General features: G+C 40.4%; 1 long non-coding RNA gene and 1 pseudogene across 2 annotated transcripts in view; one reads left to right on the top strand and one right to left on the bottom strand.

Moving 5' to 3' along the window:
• LOC129050945 (uncharacterized) overlaps positions 1 to 23,864 on the bottom strand; it is an 89,413-nt gene that overhangs the window by 23,905 nt on the left and 41,644 nt on the right. The window lies entirely within an intron of this gene.
• On the top strand, positions 11,861 to 12,426 carry LOC100438802 (peptidyl-prolyl cis-trans isomerase A-like; annotated as a pseudogene).

Raw genomic sequence — 23,864 nt, 5'->3', positions numbered from 1 at the left:
GGGGCTGGAGCAATGCACTTTGAAGATGGGGAAGAGGCCATGAGCCAAGAAATACAGCCTCTATAAGCTAGAAAAGATGAGGAAACAGATTCTCCCGGGGACTCCCCCAGAAGGAACACAGCCCTGCCAACACCTTGAGCCCCATAAGACTTCTGGCCTCCAGAACTGTAAGAGAAAACATATGTGTTGTTTTAGGCCACTAAATCTGTAGGAATCTATTGCAGCACTGATAGGAAACTAACATGAGGGAGGGTGTTTTCTCCAAAGTCCTCAAAGCCCAAATACATAGTGTTTTATCAATCAGACAAAGGAGAAAGAAAATGGAGGAAGAGGGAGGTTAAAGCAAGTCATCCAAAATGAAAACAAACAGCAGAGCAAGCCCAGGCATTTCATTTTGATGATTTATCAAAATTACAGAAAAAGGCCAGGCGCAGTGGCTCACGCCTGTAATCCCAGCACTTCAGGAGACCAAGGCGGGTGGATCATTTGAGGTCAGGAGTTCAAGACCAGCTCGGCCAACATGGTGAAACCCTCTCTCTACTAAAAATACAAAAATTGGCTGGGCATGGTGGCGCACACCTGTAGTCCCAGGTATTCAGGAGGCTGAGGCAGGAGAATCGCTTGTACCTGGGAAGCGGAGGTTGCAGTGAGCCGAAACCACGCCACTGCACTCCAGCGTGGGCAATGGAGCAAGACTCCATCTAAAAAAAAAAAAAACACACAGGAAAAGAAGATGGGGCTCTGTATTTGGTTATCCTCTTTGCCAGTAGGATAACATCCATCTCACAGAAGTGGTACAAACTGACTCCACAGCCAGGAGGGCCCGGCAAACTCCCAAGATTAAACAAACAACAACAAAAAAAGCATATTAGTATTAGCCACAGAGATGCAGAGAGAAAACTCTCTTGCCCTGCCACAGCAGTCAAAGTTCGTGCTAATGTTTGTGGGAGAAAAGGGAGAAAACAAAGTGAGGAAGAAAACATATCCGCATCATTCATATCCCCAAGCAAACAGACTCAGGACGCTGGGGAGTGCCAAATTTAGTTATTTGCAACTTTCCCTACTTGCAGATCCCTTGCAAATACATTTAAATGCAATCATCAATAACATCACCTCTTAAAATAAACATCTTTTCATTTATGAATTTTCTCCCCTGTTTTGACCATATGAAATCTGCAAATTTAACATATGCCAGGAGAGGATGGTAACAAGGTAGACAATCTCCAGCTAAGAAATTTGAAAAAATATATATATAAAGAATAGGGAGGAAGAAATAAACCTTTGATGAAATAATTGCTTCTGCTGTTATTTTTCACTATTACTTCAGAAATGTTCTCTCTCTCTCTCTTCCTTTCTTGTCCCTATAGCGAGCTGCCCTGCTGTTGTGCAGATGAAAGGTCCAGTGTCTTTAAAATTTCATGCAGAGCTCTTCACAACATTGAAGCTTTAAAGGCCCATGGCAAATTCAACATATTGTTACACTTGATGGAAGGAGATAAAAATTACATGCAAAATTTACTGTATATTCATTGTCTGGAAATACTATACAGTTACAGCTTCCTCTATTTCACTAACAGATACGGACATGTATTCTGATTTCAATATTTAGAAACACAAAAGATGCACATGGAGTGAGTATTGTAGCAAAAATAAGAATGAAACTTGAATCTTCTGAGGTTAGATTAGGGTCCTAGGATGTGTGAACAGTTTTGTTCATAGTTTTCCTAAATTGCTTTAGATATGTGAAACATATTTAAAAGACAACAAAAGATACAAAGGGAATAAAAAAAGATTTTCTAAAACTTGTATATAGCATGGGGTTCTTTGCACTAAGTCGTCTTTATTTTTGTATCTCTATGAGAAAAATATGGGAATGGCTAGGCTTTTATTTTTATGTATAAAATTATCTCAAAAAAAAATGAAGAGCAAGAACTGCAGATGTTGGAATGAAGAACACGATGACCTCAAAAGCAAGTTTGTCAATCACTAGTCTTTGAGCTTTAACTGTCACGGGTAAGCCTTATTTTAAAGTTGTTTTTAAATTCACAAATTGGACATCACTAACTTTAAATCTAAAGTTTAGGTTTGTGCTTTATTGTAGCTATTTTTATGTAGACCCATTTAGTCAAACTCATTCATTTGTATTCATTCATCCTCTTCTTTCAAACATTTATCAGACATCTACTACATGCCAGGCACACTGTTAATTATTTGGGATGAAAAAACAGGCCAGGTGTGGTGGCTCATGCCTGTAATCCCAGCACTTTGGGAGACCGAGGCAGGCAGATCACTTGAGTTCAGAGTTCGAGACCAGCCTGGCCAACATAGCGAAACTCCATCTCTATCAAAAATACAAAAATTAGCCAGGCGTGGTGGCACCTGCCTATAATCCCAGCTACTTGGGAGGCTGAGGTGGGAGGATCACTTGACCCTGGGAGGTCAAGGCTGTAGTGAGCTGCGATTGTGCCACTGCACTCCAGTCTGGGTGACAGAGCAAGACTCTGTCTCAAAAAAAAAAAAAGAATAAAAGAAAAAAACAGGAAGATGGGATCCCTGACTCCAGGAGGATTATAATATAATAGGAGGAGGTGAACACAGCAAAGGGTTTGTGCAATAAAGCTTCAGGGGTCCTATGGAAGTAGGTCTGGGCACATCATGGTGGCACACAGAGTGTTTGATTTGTTCTTCCTGGAGGAAGAGGGGAAAAAAAATACATGCAGGGATCAGTCCTTGACCAGAGACTGGGAACCTGTCTAGGTGCTGATGGAATCAACCAAGGCAGTGGTAGTAGCTGGGAAGGGGGATAGAGCTTAGAAAAATCAAGAATACAAAATGAATAGCACCTGGCTACTGAATAGAAAGCAGGAGCACAGGAGAGCAGGGTGAATCCCAGGTTTCTAATACTGGGATTGTCTACCGGCCCATTCACTGTTTCCAGTCATTTACTACCTAATACGTGCCAGGCACACTTCTAAAAATACTGGAGACACAGCAGTAAACAAATCGCAAAAGAACCCAACTCCCTAAATGTGGAAGGACAAATGGAAAACTAGTAAATAAATGAGGAAGCAATATTAAAATAGTTAAGTGCTCTGAAGAAAATAAAACAGCAAGATGTGAGAGAGAGTAACTCGGGGAGGGCAGCTACTTTCTATTTGGGTGGTCAAGAGAGATTTCTCTAAAGAAGTGACCCTCGAGTCAAAACCTGAAGGCTGGAGAGGAGAAAGCCGTGCAAAGACCCAGGGGAAGGGCACTCTGGGTGAAGGAAGAACACATGCAAAGCCTCTGAGGAAGGGACAAGGCTGGCGGGTTCAAGGAACTGAGAGAAGGCCGATTTGGCTGTGGCACAGTGAGTGAGGAGAAGTTGCAGAGGCAGGCAAGCAGGGCTGGTCTCGATCTCCTGACCTCATCAGATCACATAGGTTTTTACAGCCCAGGGAAGGAGCTAGGATTTTAAATATGACGGAGTTTAATGTTTATTTTGAGACAGGGTCTTGCTCTGTCACCCAGGCTGGAGTGTGGTGGCACAATCATGGCTCACTGCAGCCTTGACCTCTTGAGCTCAAGCAATTCTCCCACCTCAGCCTTCCGAGTAGCTGGGACTACAAGTATGCACCACCATGTCCAGCTAATATTTTGATTTATTCTAGAGATAGAGTCTTGCTATGCTGCCCAGGTTAGAAATTGTGTTAGGTTTTATACAGAGGAGTAACAAAAGATCATTAAAGAAACAGATCAGCAAGTAAAAAAGAATCAGGCCAGCTTAGAGGCTTACAGTGACCTGGGCTGGAGGTAACAGTGGCTTGGACCATCAACCAAGAAAGGCAGCAGTGCAGGTGAGAAAATTCAGACACTTTCAGAGTCCCTTTCAGACTGACAGATCCTATTAAAGGATTGATAGTGCAGAGTGAGGAAAACAGATGAAATGGATCCCTAAGCTTTGGCTTCAGGGACTGAGTAGATAAAGCAATGAACATGGGGAAGACTCCAGGGCAGAAGCCAGGTAAGGGAGGGAGATCAAAAATGGTTTAGGACATGTTAGGTTTGAGATGCCTCTTATATATCAAAGTGGAGGTACTGTGTGGGCAGTCGGTTATATGAGACTGAAATTCAGAGGAGAAGGCAGGGCTAGATAATCCTTTAGGAGTCTGTCGGTATATAGATGAAAAGTCATGGGACTGAATGAGATCACCTGGGGAAAAGTGAATAGGTTAAGAGACCCCAGAGGCTCCCCCATACGCAGAGGTCAGGCAGAAAAGACTAAGATCCACAAAAGAGCCCAAGAAGCCACAGCCACCGAGGTAGAAGGGAAACTGGGAGAGAGTGTGATGTCACAAAAGCCAAAGAGACAAATAGTGTTTCAAGAAGGGGGAAGCGGTCAGCTACAGGGAAAGCACTTGAAAAGTCGAGGAATGTGAGGACATAGAAATAACCACTGGGGTGGAAATCACTGAGGTTGTTGGTGACATTAGAATTTCAGTGGAGTGGAGAGGACAGAAGACGGACAACCGTGTTAAGAGAAGGAGAAGTAAGGAAGTAGAAACAGCTGGCATCAGCAACTTTTACGATTTAAATTTGCTGGTGAGGCCAGGCACCATGGCTCGCGCCTATAATCTCAGCACTTTGAGAGGCTGAGGTAGGAGGATCACATGAGACCAGGAGTTTGAGACCACCCCTAGCAACATAGACAAACCCCATCTCTAAAAAAATAAAAAATAAATAAATAAATAGCCACCTATCACCCAGCTACTTGGGAGGCTGAGATGGGAGGAGCGCTTGAGCCTGGGAGATCATGGCTGCAGTGAGCCATGATCGCACCACTGCACTCCAGCCTAGGTGACAGAGTGAGACCCTGTCTCAAAATAAAAATAAATAATAAAATTAAAACTAAAAAAATCTATAAAGGACATTTCCAAGTTAGGAAATTTGAATATAGACTATAAATTAAATGATATGATTGAATCCATGTGGATTTTCTCGGTTGTGAGAATGATAACGTGGTCATGTAAGAAAATGTTCTTTTCTTACACGGGGATGTAAGAATCCCTTATACCCCTGATAAGGGAGGAAGTGACTTGCCATCTGCAACTTCCTGTCAAATGATTTTACAAAAAGATAAACACATTGATTGATTGATACAAATGTGGCAAAATGTTAACCATAGGTGAATCCAGGAGAAGTTTCTTTAGATGGTGGTGCTATTCTTTCAACCTCTCTACAGATTTGAACTTGTTTCAAATAAAAATTGCATGGGGGTGGGGGAAGATGTGGATTATAGAGGCCTGAGACAGCCCTCTCCCCACTAGATGGCCTGAATCATAAACTCTGGAGACAAAACCCAGTAATCTACTTTTTTTTGAGACAGAGTCTCACCCTGTTACCTAGGCTGGAGTGCAGTGGTACTATCTCAGCTCACTGCAACCTCCACCTCCCAGGTTCAAGTGATTCTCCCACCTCAGCCTCCCAAGAAGCTGGGAATACAGGAGTCCACCACCATGCCCAGGTAATTTTTATATTTTTAGTAGAGACAGGGTTTCGCCATGTTGGCCAGGCTGGTCTCGAACTTCTGGCCTCAAGTGATCTGCACGCCTCAGCCTCTCAAAGTGCTGGGATTACAGGCGTAAGCCACTGCACCCGGCCAAGTAATCTGCTTTTTATACAAGCTCCTAAGGTGACTCTGATTAGCAGCTAGAATTATGACTGTATTCATTATCTATTGCCACATGCAAACCACACTAAAGCTTATTGGTGGCTTAAAACAACCACTATTTTATTTGCTCACATATTTATGGGTCAAGAATTTGAGTAGGACTCAGCGTAGCAGTGGCTCCACTAGCACTGGCAGATTCAAGACTGCCTAACTCATATGTGTGGCACTTTGGGGCTGGTTGTGCTCCACGCAGCTTCTCCCTCCAGAAGAGCCTGGCCGTCTTTACATAATGGATGGGTCCCTTCCATGGGAACAGAAGCTACAAGACCTGGGCGTGGAAGTCGAGAACATTACTTCCATCCCTTTCTATTATTTAAACCAAGTTGCAGACCAGCCTAGATTCAAGGAGATAGAGAAAGAGATCATTGCTTTTTTTTTTTTTTTTTTTTTTTGAGACAGAGTCTTCCTCTGTCACCCAGGCTGGAGTGCGTAGCTCACTGCAACCTCTGCCTCCCAGGTTCAAGTGATTCTCCTGCCTCAGCCTCCTGATTAGCTGGGATGCACACCACCACGCCCAGCTAAGTTTTTGTATTTTTAGTAGAGACAGGGTTTTACCATGTTGGCCAGGCTGGTCTCGAACTCCTGACCTCAAGCCAACTGCCTGCCTCAGCCTCCCAAAGTACTGGGATGACGTGAGCCGCTGTGCCTAGCCAAAAGAGACCATTTCTTGATGGGAAGAGCAACAATATCATGTTACAAAGGGGTGTGGATGCAGGGAGGCATTGATTCACTGGGAGCTGTTATGATGATGATCTACTACAGACACCCACTAAATTAGACTACCAAAGCCTCACCTTAAATAACACAAGCTTTTGTTATATCATAATTATCTTGTCCGTATGTAAATGGTTCCTCTAAAACTGCTTGAAAACAATTCATTGTCTTAATTTTATAGAGTCTTGCCATTTTCAGATGCTATTCATTTGCTCAATAGACCATAAGCATTACAGAAAATTCAATCTCTCACACTGGTTCCCAGCCTCTGGGACCGAAATTTAGATCCCAGCAGTTCTGAAACTGAAGGACAATAGAAAAGGTTTTAGAAGAGTCTCAGAAAGTTCTCACCAACCTCACAGACAAATGGAGAGCAGAGCTAAGACAGCTGCTCTCCCATCCTCATTCCTGCCCTCTGAGCGATGACAGAGGTGATACCTACAAACTGTCCCCTTAGCAACTTCCCAAAGGTTCATTAGCTGCTCACCATGTCAACAGAGGTGGCCAGGCCTTTCACTCAGGATCTGGAATGGGAAGACAAGTGGTGGGTCAGGATGTCTCAAAGGAAATGTGAGTGAGTGAGTGAGTGAGAGAGAGAGAGAGAGAAATGAGAGAGAGAGAGAGAGAGAAGATAACACCCATTGCCCCAGCTCTTGCCCCCATGACCACAGCTTTTGAAGCGGTGGCATCCACATTCACATAGTTTTTATTGTGTGCATTTATGAGATTTACTAAAGCAATAGATACACATACATACATGTCCTTGTCCAGACTGGCTCTTAACACAGGGTCCTCACTATGAAAAAATTCCACTCGTGTCAGCTTCCAATTTCAAAAAGCAGTAGTTGATGCTACTCCTAACAAATTATTAAGTGCCTCTTGTTAATCTAGGCTCTATTTACATAAACCACCTTGGAGTGGTGCCCCCTGGAGTTGTGCAATGTGGCAGCCCTGAGTGTCGGCACTAGATTTTACACCCAAGTTCATCTGCCTCAAAAGCCTGAGCTACTTGCACTACGCTAAGCAGTGATGAAACCAAAAAGGTATGAATCTCTGATCACAGAAACTGAAGAAAAAATTAGCTGAGTCAGGAGGCATCTGACTTTCTGAAGGGCTCCTGAAATCACCCACAGAGGAAAAGCGAGGCAGTGGAAATTGCATTACAGTTCCTTAGGCTCTAGTTGTGCCTGTTCTATCATGAATAAGCTATGTGGCCTTGAGAAGTCACTTCACTTCTCTGGGCCTCCATGTCCTAAACTGTCATGGGAAGAGTTTCTATCATAGCTGACAACTCTTAACACCAAGAGTGTTTATATGTGATCATGCATGTTTATATGAAGAGCAGTCTATCAAGTGTATGCACACTTTAAGGAAAGATATGTATGATGAAAAAATATCACCATCAATTTCAATATACTTTATTAGAACTAGTAGGTTTTTTGTGGTTTTTTTTTTTTTTGAGATTAAAAAAAACACACACACACAGCAAGACTTTCTCTCTACAAAAATAAAACAATTAGCCAGGCATGGTGGTGCATGCCTGTAGTCCCAGCTACTCAGCAGGCTGAGGTGGAAGGGTCACTTGAGCCCAGGAGTTCAAGGCTGTAGTGAGCTACAATCATGCCACTGAACTCCAGCCCAGGCGACTGAGAATGACCCGGTCTCTTTAAAAATAAATAAATAAATAAATAAATAAATAAATAAATCTTCACTTACATTATCTTAACTATGAGGCGTTTCCACCATTTTTGTCAACTCTTTTCTATCCCTATTATAGTTACTGAAAGGAATTATAGGAACTAAATGCCAATCAGTAGTTTTATTACACAATAGTACAAATTATTACATCTCTAACACCATTTATAAATATCAATATCTAAGCAGCAAGCAGTGTACATATCTTAAACCATCTATAGATGAGTGTAGTGTGTATGTGTATGTACTTCTGAGTGGCCTTTTCATGAACTTTCCAAATTTGATCATTGATTAAGATGCCCAGAGATAATCAGTTTAGGCAAAATCAAATGTTATACTTGGTCATAATCAGTAGTGACCATATACTAAAATAATATGATATGGAAAGTGTTTTGTGAATTGTATAAGATTATATATGCCCAAGTACTATTATGAAATTTAGGTAAGTGCTAAATGGCTCCAATGTTTAGTTGATGAATATATCTTTGAAATGTTAAAATTCCAGATGAAAGACAATCGAATAGAAGACAAATTTATCTCTAAAAATAACGTAGAGATGATCTGAAGGTGTGATGAATTTTCTAATAAGTAATAATGGATGCTGGCTTTTATCAAATAACAATGAGGTCCCAAGCAGAGCTAAAGGCTTTACCTTCATCAAATACTTTTAATTCTCACAACTGGTTTTGCCACCTCAAATTTCCCACTACTTAGCACATACAGAAACTGAGTTTGTCCCACTGCTCAAGTCCTAGAGAGACAGGGCCAAGGGGATTCTCAGAACTTTTTTTTTTTTTTGAGAGAGAGTCTTGCTTTGTCACCCAGGCTGGAGTGTAGTGTCGTGATCTTCGCTCACTGCAACCTCCGCCTCCTGGGTTCAAACGATTCCCCTGCCTCAGCCTCCCAAGTTGCTGGGATTACAGGCGCCTGCCACCACACTAGGCTAATTTTTTGGTATTTTTAGTAGGGACAGGGTTTCACCATGTTGGCCAGGCTAGTCTCGAACTCCTGACCTCAAGTGATCCACCCTCCTCGGCCTCCCAGAGTGCTGGCATTACAGGGGTGAGCCACCGCACGTGGCCAACATCTCAGAACATCTGTCTGAGAGGCAGACAAATCAGGGAGGTTCTGCCTAGGAAATAGGTGATCTCCCCATTATAGAGATGAAGACACCGAGCCTTGAAGCATTAACCAATTTAACCAAGGTCTCACAGCAGGTAAAACCTGAAGCCACAAAACCCCCAAAGCTAGATTTTACTCACTCTACTCTAGTGGCTGACTGTAAGGGAAAGTTTATCAAAAATCTTGCCATCAATAAATGAAAAATTCAAGGAACAACAACTTTTTAAATACCCAGACTTCCTTAAAATAGCCTTTTGAGAAAGCAAAAACATTTATATTGTTTTCAGTCGCTGAACTTGGAAAACAATGCTGTTGTCACTTTTTCAGCTCAGGAATCAGGCAGTTTTAAGCCTGATTTGCTGAAATATCCCATGGGGTCCTTCGCTGCCTGATTTTTCCCAAATGATTCCTTGTTCTTATTAGTAAAATATTAAGATTAACAGCTCTGCCCCATATGAAGCTAACAACAGAAAGATATTAAGTAACTGATATATTCTGCAAAAATAATATTCACATGCAAATACTTACACAAAATTATAATTGAATTGGAGAGGTGCGACGGAATAGGTACTCTTTATTCGAAAGTCTCCTTGCAGTTCATCAGATAATAAAGAACACACACGAAAAGAATCACAGAAATAGAACGTACCCTCGAGTTATATCACAAGGAGAAAAAAAAAATCTCCCTAGATAAGAAATTCAGGTTTATTTTATCTTAAATCAGACCAAGGGGATTTAGGTTGCTTTTTTAATCTACTTGTGCATAACGATCTCTCAGATTAATCATACTGTTTAATAGAATATTATTATTAATTAGACATGTCAGCGCTTCAGGCAGAAAATTACCGGGAAGTAAAAAGGTCTATATTCCAAAGGCTCGTAAGAGAAAGATTTCCATTTCTATCACGGCACATCTCTTTCAGTTCCAATTCTCAGTGGAAATTCCTCAACGAATTCAGTCCTTGTAACAATAACATTTAGAAGTGTTTCCCATTTAAAAAATAGCTGAACTCGAGTTTGCCTTGTAAGATATTTTCTATGTTATTGGTAAGCCAATTAAATTTTTTAGGGCACGTAGTTTTAAGGAAAGTCCTTCAGTGTTCCCCAGATTGTCATCATCTCTCATTAGGAGGTCTTAGACAAGACTGAGGCACAGAGGAGAACAATGGGGTCATCAGTTTTATCCCACGGGCTGGCGTCCTCTAAAATGTTCTCATTTCCATCCCGTCAGCTCTTAGAGGTCACTGCTGCTTCCTTCTCATCCCCATAAGCCCCCATGTAGTACACCTGTGCCACTCTAGCCACATGGGAAAATGTTACTGGTCCCCCAGTAGGCCAGGATTCCATGGGGCTCTCTCGGGCACCCACCAACATTTCTTTTGATCCCACCCGGTGCTACAGGCAAGACACTTCTAAAATCATCTTGCTTTCCAGGGCTCCAACATAAGAACAAGGGTGCAGGTATCCTTTTGTCCCCATTTCTCAAACATAACTTGGTCATATTGTCCATCAACCCTCATCCTCCATCCTCTCCTCCATCTTTAACCTCCTCAGTCAAGGAAATGACTGAGCCTTTTAACAGTAAAAAGTAAAGACTTGCTAGTCTTTACTAGCCAAATTCCCTCAACTTCTGGCATGCCTGCCAATGAGTTTTCCCAGCTGTAAAAAGCTCATCTCTTCTGTATCTCATCTCTACCCTCCTCTTCAGGAACCTCCCTCCACCCATTTCCTTTTTCCTCTGTATCTTCCTCCTGTCTCAACTCTTCCCCTGCAGCTTATACAATAGATATGTGGCTGTCATTACAATACACAGCATCAACAATCAGAAGAACTACCACAAAACCCTCCCTTGACAAGTTTTTTTTTTGAGAAGGGGGCCTTGCTATGTTGCCCAGGCTGGGCACTTGAACTCCTGGGTTCAAGTGACTCTCCTACCTCAACCTCCCAAGTAGCGGGGGATTACAGGCATGCACCACCATGCCTGGCCTCCCTTGACCAGTTTAACTCTTACCTTCCCTCCATAGCTAAGCTTCTTTGAAAAACAGTGAGGCAAAGAATTTCCAGACAACGGCCATGGGTATAGACCCTGGGATGGAAAATAACACAGCCCTTCAAAAAAACATAAAGGTTTGGGTGAGCAAAAAAGTAATGAACAGGTGGAGGGAACTGACAAACACTAGACAACACTGGTCATATGAGCCATGGAGGATTTTAACCTACTTCATGGATTTGTTTTGAAGATTAAATAAGCATATGTATATTAAGTGCTTTGTGCTGGTAATAAAATAAAATATTATTATTTTAAAATATATGACCTTTGGCCAGGTGTGGTGGCTCATGCCTTAATCCCAGCATTTTGGAAAGCTGAGGTGGGCAGATCACTTGAGGTCAGGAGTTCGAGACCAGCCTGGCCAACATGATGAAACCCTGTCTCTACTAAAGATACAAAATATTAACCAGTCCTGGTGGTGGGCACATGTAATCCCAGCTACTCAGGAGGCTGAGACACGAAAATCGCTTGAACCCAGGAGGCAGAAGTTGCAGTGAGCCAAGATCGTGCCACTGCACTCCAGCCTGGGCAACAGAGCGAGACTCCATCTCAAAAATAAAATAAAAATAAAATAAAATAGGCAGATGCCACTGCCACCAGGAGCCCCATACTATCAGCCATGGTCAACCCCACCGTGTTCTTCAACATGGCCATCGACAGCAAGCCCTTAAACCACGTTTCCTTCAAGCTGTTTGCAGACAAGCTTCCAAAGACAGCAGAAAACTTTCATGCTCTGAGCACTGGAGAGAAAGGATTTGGTTATAAGGGTTCCTGTTTTCACAGAATTATTCCAGGGTTTATGTGTCAGGGTGGTGGTTTCACATGCCATAATGGCACTGGTGGCAAGTCCATCTACGGGGAGAAATTTGATGATGGGAACTTCATCCTAAAGCATACAGGTCCTGGCATCTTGTCCATGGTAAATGCTGGACCCAACACAAACGGTTCCCGGTTTTTCATCTGCACTACCAAGACTGAGTGGTTGGACAAAGCATGTGGTCTCTGGCAAAGTGAAGGAAGGCATGAATATTGTGGAGGCCATGGAGCGCTTTGGGTCCAGGAATGGCAAGACCAGCAAGAATATCACCACTGCTGACTGTGGACAACTCAAATACGTTTGACTTGTGTTTTATCTTAACCAGCAGACCACTCCTTCTGCAGCTCAGGAGAGTACCCTCCACCCCATTTGCTCACAGTATCCTATCATCTTTGTTCTCTCACTGCAGTTCCCTTTGGGTTCCATGTTTTCCTTCTTCCCTTCCATGCCTGGCTGGATTGCAGAGTTAAGTTTTGAAATAAAACTTAAATAAATGATTATGAAATAAAAACTAAATAACAAAAAAAATAAAATATACGACCTTACCTCTCTTCTGACTTCATTAGGGCACCCTCCAAGGCCGCAGAAGTAAGAAAAATCTCTCAGCTACTTGGCTTGAGGTCTAATTAATGATGCAGGATAAAGATGAAATCTCTCAACTCTACATACAGGGCTCAGTGTTTGGAAATAGTAATGGATATACACTCAACATGTACTACACATAAATAGGCAAAAATAAGAAAAAACAAAACCTGCTCTGAAGTGCCTATTCTGGCAGATGGAGGCTGGGTATTGTGGAGTGAGAAACTGGGCTAGAATTTGTCAATGATGACTCAGCCTCGCAGGGAAATTAATTCAAAATGTAATCCTGGACTGGGGAGAAATGCTAAAAAGAACAACATTGGGAGAACTGATGACATTTGAATATGCACTGTAGATTACACAGAAGCAATGTATCAGTGTTAAGCTTCATGAATTTGATGTGATTATGCTTGTTCTTAAAAATATATACACAGAAAGACTAAAGGGAAAAAGAGCCATTATGTATGCAACCTACTCTCAAATGGTTCAAAAATTAGTAATACGTGCACATATAAAGATAGAGAATGCTAACGTGTAAGTGGAAAGTTGGTATATCTAAGCAAAGGGTATAGGGGAGTTCTTTGTACTGTTTTTGCAACATTTATGTTCAAAGGCTAGACCCTGAGCGGTCCTCCAGGCCCTCAGTGCCCCTGTTGCCTCTTGAGAGATGGCTCTCTCCTGGCCACCTGCTGAAGTCCTCACCTGGTGGAACTTGTGGTCTGTTCTCCTGGGACTGTTGGAGTCCTGGGGATTCCTCATGTTTGGAGACTTGGCCCCATCTCAGCCCTGGCTTCTTGTGTCTGGATCATACAAAAGGAGCCTTGAGAAGCAGAAGTCCTTTTTCTCTCTCTACAAAGTCTGGCTCTCAAAACTACTATCTCACTGTGACTTCCAAAAGCTTAATTTGGTAGCCAAAACTTAGCAGTGACTTGGTTGTTTGGCTCTTTCACCTTTCCCCTGACACTGAAACCTGTGCTTCAGTGAGGGGTAGGCCCCAGGGTATCTTGGTTTACCGGAGTAAAAAAACACATCCACTTAATGTTTGCATAAAGGTAGCTCTTACATGTATCTTCCATTTAGACAATTTAATTAGTCCCAATCTGTATTTTATACTTCTTCACTTTATTTTCTACTCTAGGTGACAGAATCACAGTTAACAGTCTGAGAGTAAAAGCCCTCAAGATTTTGATAGTCATCAAGTACAATAAAAAATGGCTATACTTGGCTAGGCAGGGTGGTTCATGCCTGTAATCCCTGCACTTGAGGAGGTCAAGGCAAGTGGGCCACTTAAGGTTGGGGGTTCGAGACCAGCCTGTTCAACATGGTGAAACTCTGTCTCTACTAAAAATACAAAAATTAGTCAGGCATGATGGTGGGCACCCATAATCCCAGCTACTTGGGAGGCTGAGTCAGGAGAATTGCTTGAATCCGGGAGGCAGAGGTTGCAGTGAGCTGAGGTCACGCCATTGAACTCCAGCCTGGGTAACAGAGCGATACTCCGTCTCAAATCCCTCCCCCACAAAAAATGGCTATATTAAATATAAAATGCAAGTTGAAGTGGAAGAAAGGAGTGTATTGTAGACATGCAGATTTTTACTACTGTCTCTAAATGATAAATTGTACTACTCTCTCTAGATGACATGGTGATTCCTTATATAAAGTTTTCATTTAAAAAATTCTACCTTGTATGTACGTTTTACTCACTTTCACAATAATTAAAATGTGTATAAGCCACAGCTATTGCACCAAAGCAAAGCACAAAATCGTAGCGTGAGTCTGTGGACCTGACCTTCCCCCATCTTCCACCCACAATAATAGAATCAGGATTAAAATATTCATTTCCTGCATAAACTAAATGATCATGACAGTCCTCAATGTGTACAGAAACTGTCTAGTGTTCAACAATTATAAATAGCCTAGGAAGAATTTGAGGTGGCAAAATTATTAAAAATGTACATAAAGAAGTTCAGCTGCCCCAAGGAAACACACAGCTCTCCACAGTGAAAGCAGATCTATGAGGCTTTCATATGTTAGGATCCTGGTTAGCTATAAAGTCACAGTGGGGACCTGGACACTGAGAGAAGCAGGAGCAGGAAGACAACTTCCCTGCAACATGCATGGGTCTTCACCTCTCTAGCCACTCTTCTGATGACCACATAAAGACCACGATATATGTATATTTTTTAAGTGTCCTTTTAGGTTTACAAATCCCAGATGCAAAGAGAAAACTAAAAAGAATTTAAAACCTTGTTATTTTTGGAGTAATAAATTTTGGGGTCTTTGATTTCCTTGAAATACTTTTAAAAAAAAGAAAAGATGACTTTGCTTGACTCATATTAGGTGTGCTATTAATGTTGCTAAAAAAGCATTTATTCTTTAAGCACTGTAGATGCTTCTAGAAAAATCGACTTAATAAAGATATAGAAGAAATTTTTACTTTAAGTTAACTTGAAATATTCCATGGCCTCTCTTTTTGTATCCCACTCATATGTATAATTTTATGTAAGTTTACTGAACATTTTTCTTATGAAGTAACATAAGGCCTGAAAAATCTTATAGAGCAAATAAAAATTCTCTTCCTTTAAAACTAATGTCCCCCAAAAAAGCAGTCCAATATTCTCCAAATGATCATTTTTTTCATAAAGAACAATTGTGGAAGTTTTTACTGAAAATTTTTTATTATTTTTTGAGTGACTCAGAATAAAGAGTTATAATGAAATTTTCTTGGAGCTTTAACGTTGTAATTTATGATGTCTCCAAAAATATACCTATGTATATTAAGTCTGTATTTTACAGGATTATGTATTTTAAATTATACACAAAATAGACACGTGCATACCCTAAGATTATTAAACTTTACAAATCTATATGTATTTTCTTTTTTTCTTTTATAAAATTTCCTGGTTTTGTATTCATACTATACCTGATCATAAGGTAACCTAAAACACATTTACTTTAATAACTTTTACACATTCATAAATATTTTTAAACCCCATAAATGTTTAACATTAGTATAGTATATCAAAGTACCATTCTTTTCTCTGTAAATAAATCATTTCTAATCTAAAGACTTGGAAGGAGTGGGGAGAGATGTCAAACGACACAAATCCTTCTGGCCAGGGAATCAAAAGGCATTCCCAGACATTAGCTTTTCTTTCCAAATATGAAAAACATATTAAATATATATCTTATAATAAGATGTTTTCCTCATGTTTCCTTTGAGTAAAGTCTGTTTAGTGCATTCCTCTTCCCATTGTGCTATGAAATTCTTGGTCAACTTTGTCATTTCTCCCTCTGCCTGCTGGAAGAAAGCCAAAATCACTGTGATATCATTCACTCAACCAAGACTAATCACGTTAGGTACAGGCAAAAAAGAGCTATAATGTAAAAGAAAAATGAAAAATATATATATAAATTATACATAGGTACACACATACACACACACACACACACACACACACATGCACACTGCCCATTACACTACTTCTAAAGAAAAACAGATACGTCCCACTGTCTGTGTTTGGAAAAGAAGACAGGCTGTGAAAACAGACATAAGGCATTCATAGGATTGAAATGAACTTTCAGGACGGCTCAATGTTCTACACTTTAAATTTTTTTTTTTAATTCATGTGGCCATCTGTATCTGTAATTAGGAGTGAAACCATAAGGGGTTTTTCAAGTGAACCTTTCCTAAAGCTACAAACTGTCATGGTGCTTAAAGGAGTGGGTGCCAAATGACTTGTATGTTTCTGAGCAGCCATATCGCAACAAACAGCGTGTGTGGGTGGCCACGTTGCTTATATTTGAGGTATGCACGTTAGCGATATTAGTTACACTTGCATCTCACTAACACAGAAAGTCTTCATATTACTTCTATGATATCTTTCTCACGTCTTTTTGCTATGTCTGTCACCAACTGATACGCTATGTCAACTGGATATGTCTGGAGCTGTCAATAATTTTTCTGTATAAACATCCTCTTTGAGTCAATCTTTTGCCACCTGAATTGTTCCACCTCACTTCTTTTGAGCAGCACTAACTCCTTCAAGAGGACAACCACCACTAAAAACATGATATTGAAGCAATCATTCGTTCTGTGCTCACATTTTAATTTCATGCCCTACAGGGGGGAATCACTATCGGCCTTAAGCAAAAATTGAGTCTTTAATGCTTTATTGTTTTACACAATTTGTCTTTCAAATAGTCTATTAGCTCTTTATTAAAAAAAAAAAAAAAAAAGAAGAAGAAAGAAGGGAAAGAAGAAAAAGGAGGGAAGGGGGGAAGGGAGGGAGGGAGGGAGGTAGTTAGTTAGTTGGTACTGGGGATTTAAGGGGCATCCAGCCCCCAAATCTGAAGCTACAAATATTTTACCAACTGTATTTTTGTGAAAACAAAGTGAATTTGTCAAATATCTTCCCCTTCGCTTGCATATTCCATTGTTATCCCAGCACAGTGAGACCTAAGAGGTTAAGCCAACCCTGTTGTGATCACCAGAAGAGAGAGAAGCATTGTGTTTTTTGATATCACAGATTTAAGATGGGTTTTGCAGTATGGCCTATAATGTACATCTCACAGAAAAAAAAAAAAAAGACAAAAGATGTGGGGGTGAGAGGCAGTGGGAAGCAGTGAAGAATAAAAAATAATATGAGCAGGAGAACGTATGAATGTGTATATATGATCAGAACTGGTCTCAAGTCAGTTATGTGATTTTTGTTTTCCTTTGACACAGGCATTATTTTCTCATTGGCGGGAGCCTCCAGTGAAACGCTGGTCTCTTCCTTTTCCCTGTATACGTATTAAGGGTCTAAGAGCATGAGTCAATGAGGACAAGCCGCCTCAGTCAACTAACAGGAGCATAGCTACACTAAGTCCTGCTATTAGAAGCTCTGACTTAGAAGCTGGAGAAGCAGAGATTGCTGAACAATGCTGAAAAGCCGCTGCCCAGAAAAATTTAAGAAACTTTCCAAATCACCCACTCGTAGAACTTCCTTTTTCAACGAGAAATTTTTATATATTTTTAAAAGTATGCATGTAGAGTAAAGTAAAGCACTTCTTCGAATAAAGACGTTTTTTGAAAAATTATATTTACAGCCCAGACTTTCCTGCCCTCTTGTGGAGAAAATACAGAGCTCTCTATTCATATAAATAGGATGATGGCTTTTTAAAACTTGCAGCTGGCTTTTTCAATGGTACGTGTGATTTACTGTCATGGTTGGATCCCCTGATATTCACTGAACTTTACTAGCTATAAAATCAGAATAACAAAGTAGAGCTAAATAGGTATTATACTGCAAGAAACCATCTAATTCCAGACAAGAAAAAATTGCGTTGATTAGGATCTGTTTGTTTGTTTGTTTGCTGGGAAGCAGGGAAGGGGAGGTAAAGTGAGAGGGAGAGAGTGATTCGTTTTTAATAGTACTTAGATTTATAAATAAATATATTCGAAATAACTAGCAAAAGAGAGAGGAAGAAAGAGACAGAGAGTTTTCAAAGTGGCCATCAGAAAGCTCTCGTCCTGTTTCCATCTTTCCACCCAGAGAATGGACCAGTGTCTCTCTCTTGTGGGGCTGCCACAGCACAATGCCATCTGGACAGGACCAGCCTGGGACACAGAACACATGAATCCCATCGGCAGCTCTCATGAATCACAGAATTCCCAAATTGCCGTAGGTTGTTTTATTTTGTGACTGTTGCCCAGGCTGGAGTACAAAGGCATGATCATCGCTCACTGCAGCCTCAATCTCCTGGGCTCAAGCAATCCTCTTGCCTCAGCCTCCCAAGTAGCTGGGACTACAGGCATGTGCCACTATGCCTGGCTAATTTTTTAATTTTTTTTGTAGAGATGAGGTCTCACTTTGTTGCCCAGGCTGGTCTCAAATTCCTGGGCTCAAGCGATCCTCCTGCCTCAGCCTTCAAAATTGCTAGGATTACAGACATGAGCACCATGCATGGCCTGCTTTGTTTTTTTAAGAAAGTTGGTTTAAAAAGTGGGTTTAAATTGACCCCAGGAGGCAGGGGCTGGGGGTCCTGAGCTGCACATTCAACACCCAGCTCCAATCAGTGGCCAACTTATACGTGATTTAGGCACAAATTTGCTTTGGCCATCCACCAGAAGATGCTACATTTCATTCTAATTGTTACATGTTCTGAAGTTATCATATGAAAAGTGCTACAGTACGCTGGGCAGCGTGGTGGCTCATGCCTGTAATCCTAGCACTTTGGGAGGTTGAGGTGGGCAGATCACAAGGTCAGGAGTTCGAGACCAGCCTGACCAACATGGTGAAACCCCGTCTCTACCAAAAATATAAAAATTAGCCAGGTGTGGTGGAACGTCCCTGTAATCCCAGCTATTTGGGAGGATGAGGCAGGAGAATGGCTTGAACCCTGGAGGTGGAGGTTGCAGTGAGCCAAGATCAAACCACCGCACTCCAGCCTGGGTAACAGAGCGAGACTCCACCTCAAAAAAAAAAAAGAAAGAAAAGAAAAGGGCTACAGTAGAATCCAACTTTTTTTTAATGGTTTTATAATGGGGGGGGGAGAAAAATTCATGATCTTAAGTAAAATTATCATGGAGAAATGTCTTAAACTTCAGAAAAGCAGCATGATCTACTGTAGACAGAGCTTTTCCCCAAGTTGGAGACATTCAGAAGTTCACTAAGCATCCCAAGCATGGTGCAAAGCACCAAGGGCCACATGAAAGAAACACAAATCATGAGTCCTGCTTTACATCACAAGGTATCTGCCCAAGGACCAATCACATGCAAGGGCCCAGTCCATCTGGGGAGACCAGGCCTATGCAACAGCTGTGCAGGAAGGCCCAAATGGACAAAACAGACCCCATAATAAATGGGCCAGAGAGGGGAGGCCAGAGCCTCTGTGATCTCCCGGGAGCAGATAGAACCTGGGGAGAGAGAAAGAAGAGAGAAGCCTGCTCCATGCAGCACAGACTGGGGATGGCTGATAAAAAGATTGAGCATGTTGAATCTGAAGGACTCCCAAGGCACGGCTCTCTAAGTGAAAAGTACCTGGCCCCAAAGAAGGCAAGATAAGCTGAACAGGTGGAATGGAACCAAATGAGATTTCAACGCTGCAATCTGGATTTCATCAGCGGGAACCCATGAGTGATGTCTGGGTAGGTTTATTGATGACATTTCTGCATCTGAAGAGTGTTTCCAGCACCCTAAGAGTGGGGATGCAAGAGGTAGGGAGGCCATCCAGGTGGTTGTTAAAGTGATTCAGGCTGAGCTACAGAGAAGGCAATGAATCTACAAGCTACTGTCTAAAAAGATTAAGTATCATGACTAGGTGACTAAAGGAAAGAGGGAAAAAATATGGGGATAGTGGGACATGACATTGATGAAATCAAGAAAGTGGGTGAGTGGAAAATTCACATGCTACATGTTTACTGCCATATGTCAAGTCAGACTCACATGCTGCTGTAGAAGAGTTGTAATTGTGCTTTGCAAGGCCAAGGTGAGTGGTTTGCTCGAGCCCAGGAGCTCAAGACCAGCCTAGACAACATAGCAAAACCCTGTCTCCACAAAAAATACAAAAATTAGCCCACTGCAGTGGCATGTAGTCCCAGCTACTCAGGAGGCTGAGGTGGGAGGATCGCGAGGACCGATGGTCAAGGCTGCATGAGCCATGATCACGCCACTGCACTCCGGCCTGAGCGACAGAGCAAGACCCTGTCTCAAAAAAAGAAAAAAAAGAAAAGGAGTAATTTTCCCCCAAAAAAAATTTTTTAATAAACTTGAAGTCATATAATGTTTTTTTAAAAATAAAGTTTTTCAATATGCCATTTTAAAAAAAGATTCAGCAAAGTCATTGTCTGAATCTCCTCAAAATGTATGCTTTGTCATAATTCAACAACCACAAAATCACATTAATAATTTCTCAATACTACATCTTTATTTAAACATTTACTGATAAGTTAATGTATGCCCAGTGCTGTGCTAGCACAAGAAATTCAAAAAATAAAATGTCGACCCTCATCCCAAGTAATTTTTAATCTATTAGAGGAATAAGACAGGTACATAAACTACTACAAATATGGCAAAATGTAGTCAATGCTGTCTTAAGGGAGTATGAATACAGTACATAGAAAATCAGAGGAAAGAAGTCATTTCAACTAGAAATCAGAGACAGGATTATATGTCCTGGGTCTTGAAAATCAGAAAGCATGAATATTGAAAATCTCTCCCAAACCTCATAGCCCAAGAATGAAGGGAAATGAAGGGAAAGCACACTCCAGGTTAAGAGAGAAGCTTTTTATAAGACAAAAAGGCAAAAAAAAAAAAAAAAAAAAAAAAGCAATAGTTCTATTCAGGGTACAAAACACTGCATATAAACCATGAGAGATGAAACTAAAAAAGTAGGCACTGGCCAGTTTTGCAAAAGGTTTTGATTGGCAGATAAATGATCACTATGTAATTCTACAGGTCAGGGCAGCCTTTCAAGATTTCAAACAGGATTTTAGCATGGTGGAACATGACCCCTATATAATTCAGCAAATGTTCTTTAAGTACTTTTTTAAAAATAGAGATGGAATCTCACTGCATTGTCCAGACTGGTTTCAAACTCCCGAGCTCCCACCTCGGCCTCCCAAAGTGCTAGGATTACAGGTGTAAAGTCACTGTGCCCAGCCCCTTTAAGTACATTTAACCTGGCAATAATGTGCTTGGGACAGAGGGGAAAAAAATGTTTGCAACAGGTGAGTAAGGGTAACAGAAACAACAGTCATCTTAGATAATCATTATCAGCGTCTTAGAACAAAAGCAATAAACAAACTGAATAATCTACTATCATTTTTTACCAAATACCTATCATAGTCTCAGTAGTAAGTATGAGTGCTGACAGACAGACTTCCAGCAGCATTTAAATAAGAAACTAGCAGGATGCCTGCAGGCTACAGTTTTTCATTGGAATTCTTAATACCCAGGCTGATCTTCCAACTTAAATTGCCAAAATAAATGGATATAACCATTTAACAGAGTTAAAAATTGAGCGAGAGATGTCAATTCATGTACACATTAGTGAACTTTTATTAGTGAATATCGCACTCCAAACCAACATTTTCATTACTATAACAGCAACTCTTCTAGAAGAATATACATACTGTTTTGGGGTTGGAATATCATGCTTTCATCTCTCGGGCATTCTTCTCTCTATCTAGGATTAAACCCAAAAGATGAAAGTAATCTACTTATTCTTGGTGAGCCTATGCCCAAGGCCACCCACTCAATTCTTAATTATACCCCCAGATCATACTATCAAAGTCATTAGACTCATGGGATAGTATCGCTCTACAAACCCACAATTAATTCTTTCAATGTAAATTTGCTGGATTACGTACAGGTAAAATCCCATCACAATGAATTTAATTATAATAAAAAGATGTGGAAAAAGATCTGTGTCTCAAGAGAGGGATGCCTACCAATGCAATGATTTCCACAACTCGGGAATTATTACTAATCTTTGATGTGAAATAATCATTTCTTTTGAAGGAATTCTATCTCCTTCCAATAGAATGAAGAATAAGATTTTCTTGTGCTCTTTTATTCATCAAGAAATAACTACCCTTAAAAAAAATTTCATATGAGATTAAGGTGGAATTTTAAATCTGTCAAAATTAAAAACAGCAATAAGTTACCAGCATTTTCCTATAAAATTTGCAAATATCTATTTTGATGATAATAACCAGCTTTAGAGAGAGTGTGGAAGCATGAACTGGAACAATCTTTCTGGAGGGCAATTTGACAATATAGATCTACAGTGGTGAAATGTACATACTCCAATTAAGTAACTCCATTTCTAGAAATTCATCCTAAGAATAAGAAGTAACAGTAGATATATGCAAAAATTTAGCTTTAAGGGTGTTCACTGAAATGCCATTCATAACAATATAAAACAAGAGCTTCCTAAATATAAAAATATCTAATTGTTTAAATGAATTATAATACATTCATATAAAAGAATACTAAGCAGCTACTTAAAATTATGCCAAGAACATCGTTTAAATTACTAAAAGACATTACAAAACAGCACAGCATGACTCTGCTTTTTTTAAATATACATATTTGAATTTTTAATATAGAATAAAAGACTGAATAAAGTATACTAAAATCATAGCTGTAGATTTCCCTGGTCATCAGTTCAGAAGTATTCTTTATTTTCTTTTTTATTTATCCATTATTTCTCAATTTTCTTCAACAAATATTGATATAAGAAAAAGGAAAAACAAATGTTTTAGAAACTACTCTTCAGCTGTCTTTTTCTTCCACTCTTCATCACCCCCCAACCCGCTTCAGAAAAACCCAGGTGAACTCTCAGACTAACCACCAGAAAACAAAATACAAATACTGCACAAACAAAAATGCACCAAAACAGAAACATAATCCAATGGTTTTCATTTTGTTTTATTTAGAGACAAGATCGCATTCTGTTGCCCAGGCTGGAATGCAGTGGTGCAATCTTGGCTCACTGTAGCCTCAAACTCCTGGGCTCAAAGGATCCTCCTGCCTCACCCACCTGAGTAGCTAGGATTACAGGTGTGAGCCACCATGCTCAGCTAAATTTTTTTAGTTAAAAAACTCCCATAGAGACGAGTCTTGCTATGTTACTCAGGCTGGTCTTGAACTCCTATCCTCAAGCCCTCAAGCGATCCTCCCACCTTGCCTCCCAAAGCACTGAGATTACAGTCATGAGCCATCTCACCCAACCTCAATGTTATTTCTTAATTTCTCCTGCTCGATTTAGAGCACTTGGTTTCATTGCTCATTCATCACAGTAAGTCTATCTTCCCCATAGTTTCTATTGATAAGCATTGGCACTCCTTTGATATGGATTCTTCATAACAAACTCTAATGCAACAAAAATAACTTTAATTGTTCATATTTACCACAATAGAAGTCAACTCTAATATTATTTGCTTGTCAAATCTGGATAGACAGAAGGTCACTGTTTAATAAAAACTATGGTAATACCTTTGAAAATTTTGCCTATCGCATAATGGGAAACTGCAAAAAAATTATTTAAGACTATGAGTTCTTCTTTTAGAGCTTTAACCCAAAGAGCTAATCCTAATGATGCCCCTGGTGGCAGGTAACATTTAATTTTTCTCTGTGTCATTGAAAAAGAATTAGATGTAAAACTCAGGTAAGAGATTAATATTT

This window comes from Pongo abelii, chromosome 18 (assembly GCF_028885655.2).
Source record: "Pongo abelii isolate AG06213 chromosome 18, NHGRI_mPonAbe1-v2.0_pri, whole genome shotgun sequence".
NCBI lineage: Eukaryota > Metazoa > Chordata > Mammalia > Primates > Hominidae > Pongo > Pongo abelii.
The sequence above is the reverse complement of the archived record's forward strand: the minus strand, read 5'-3'. Positions and strand labels throughout refer to the sequence as shown.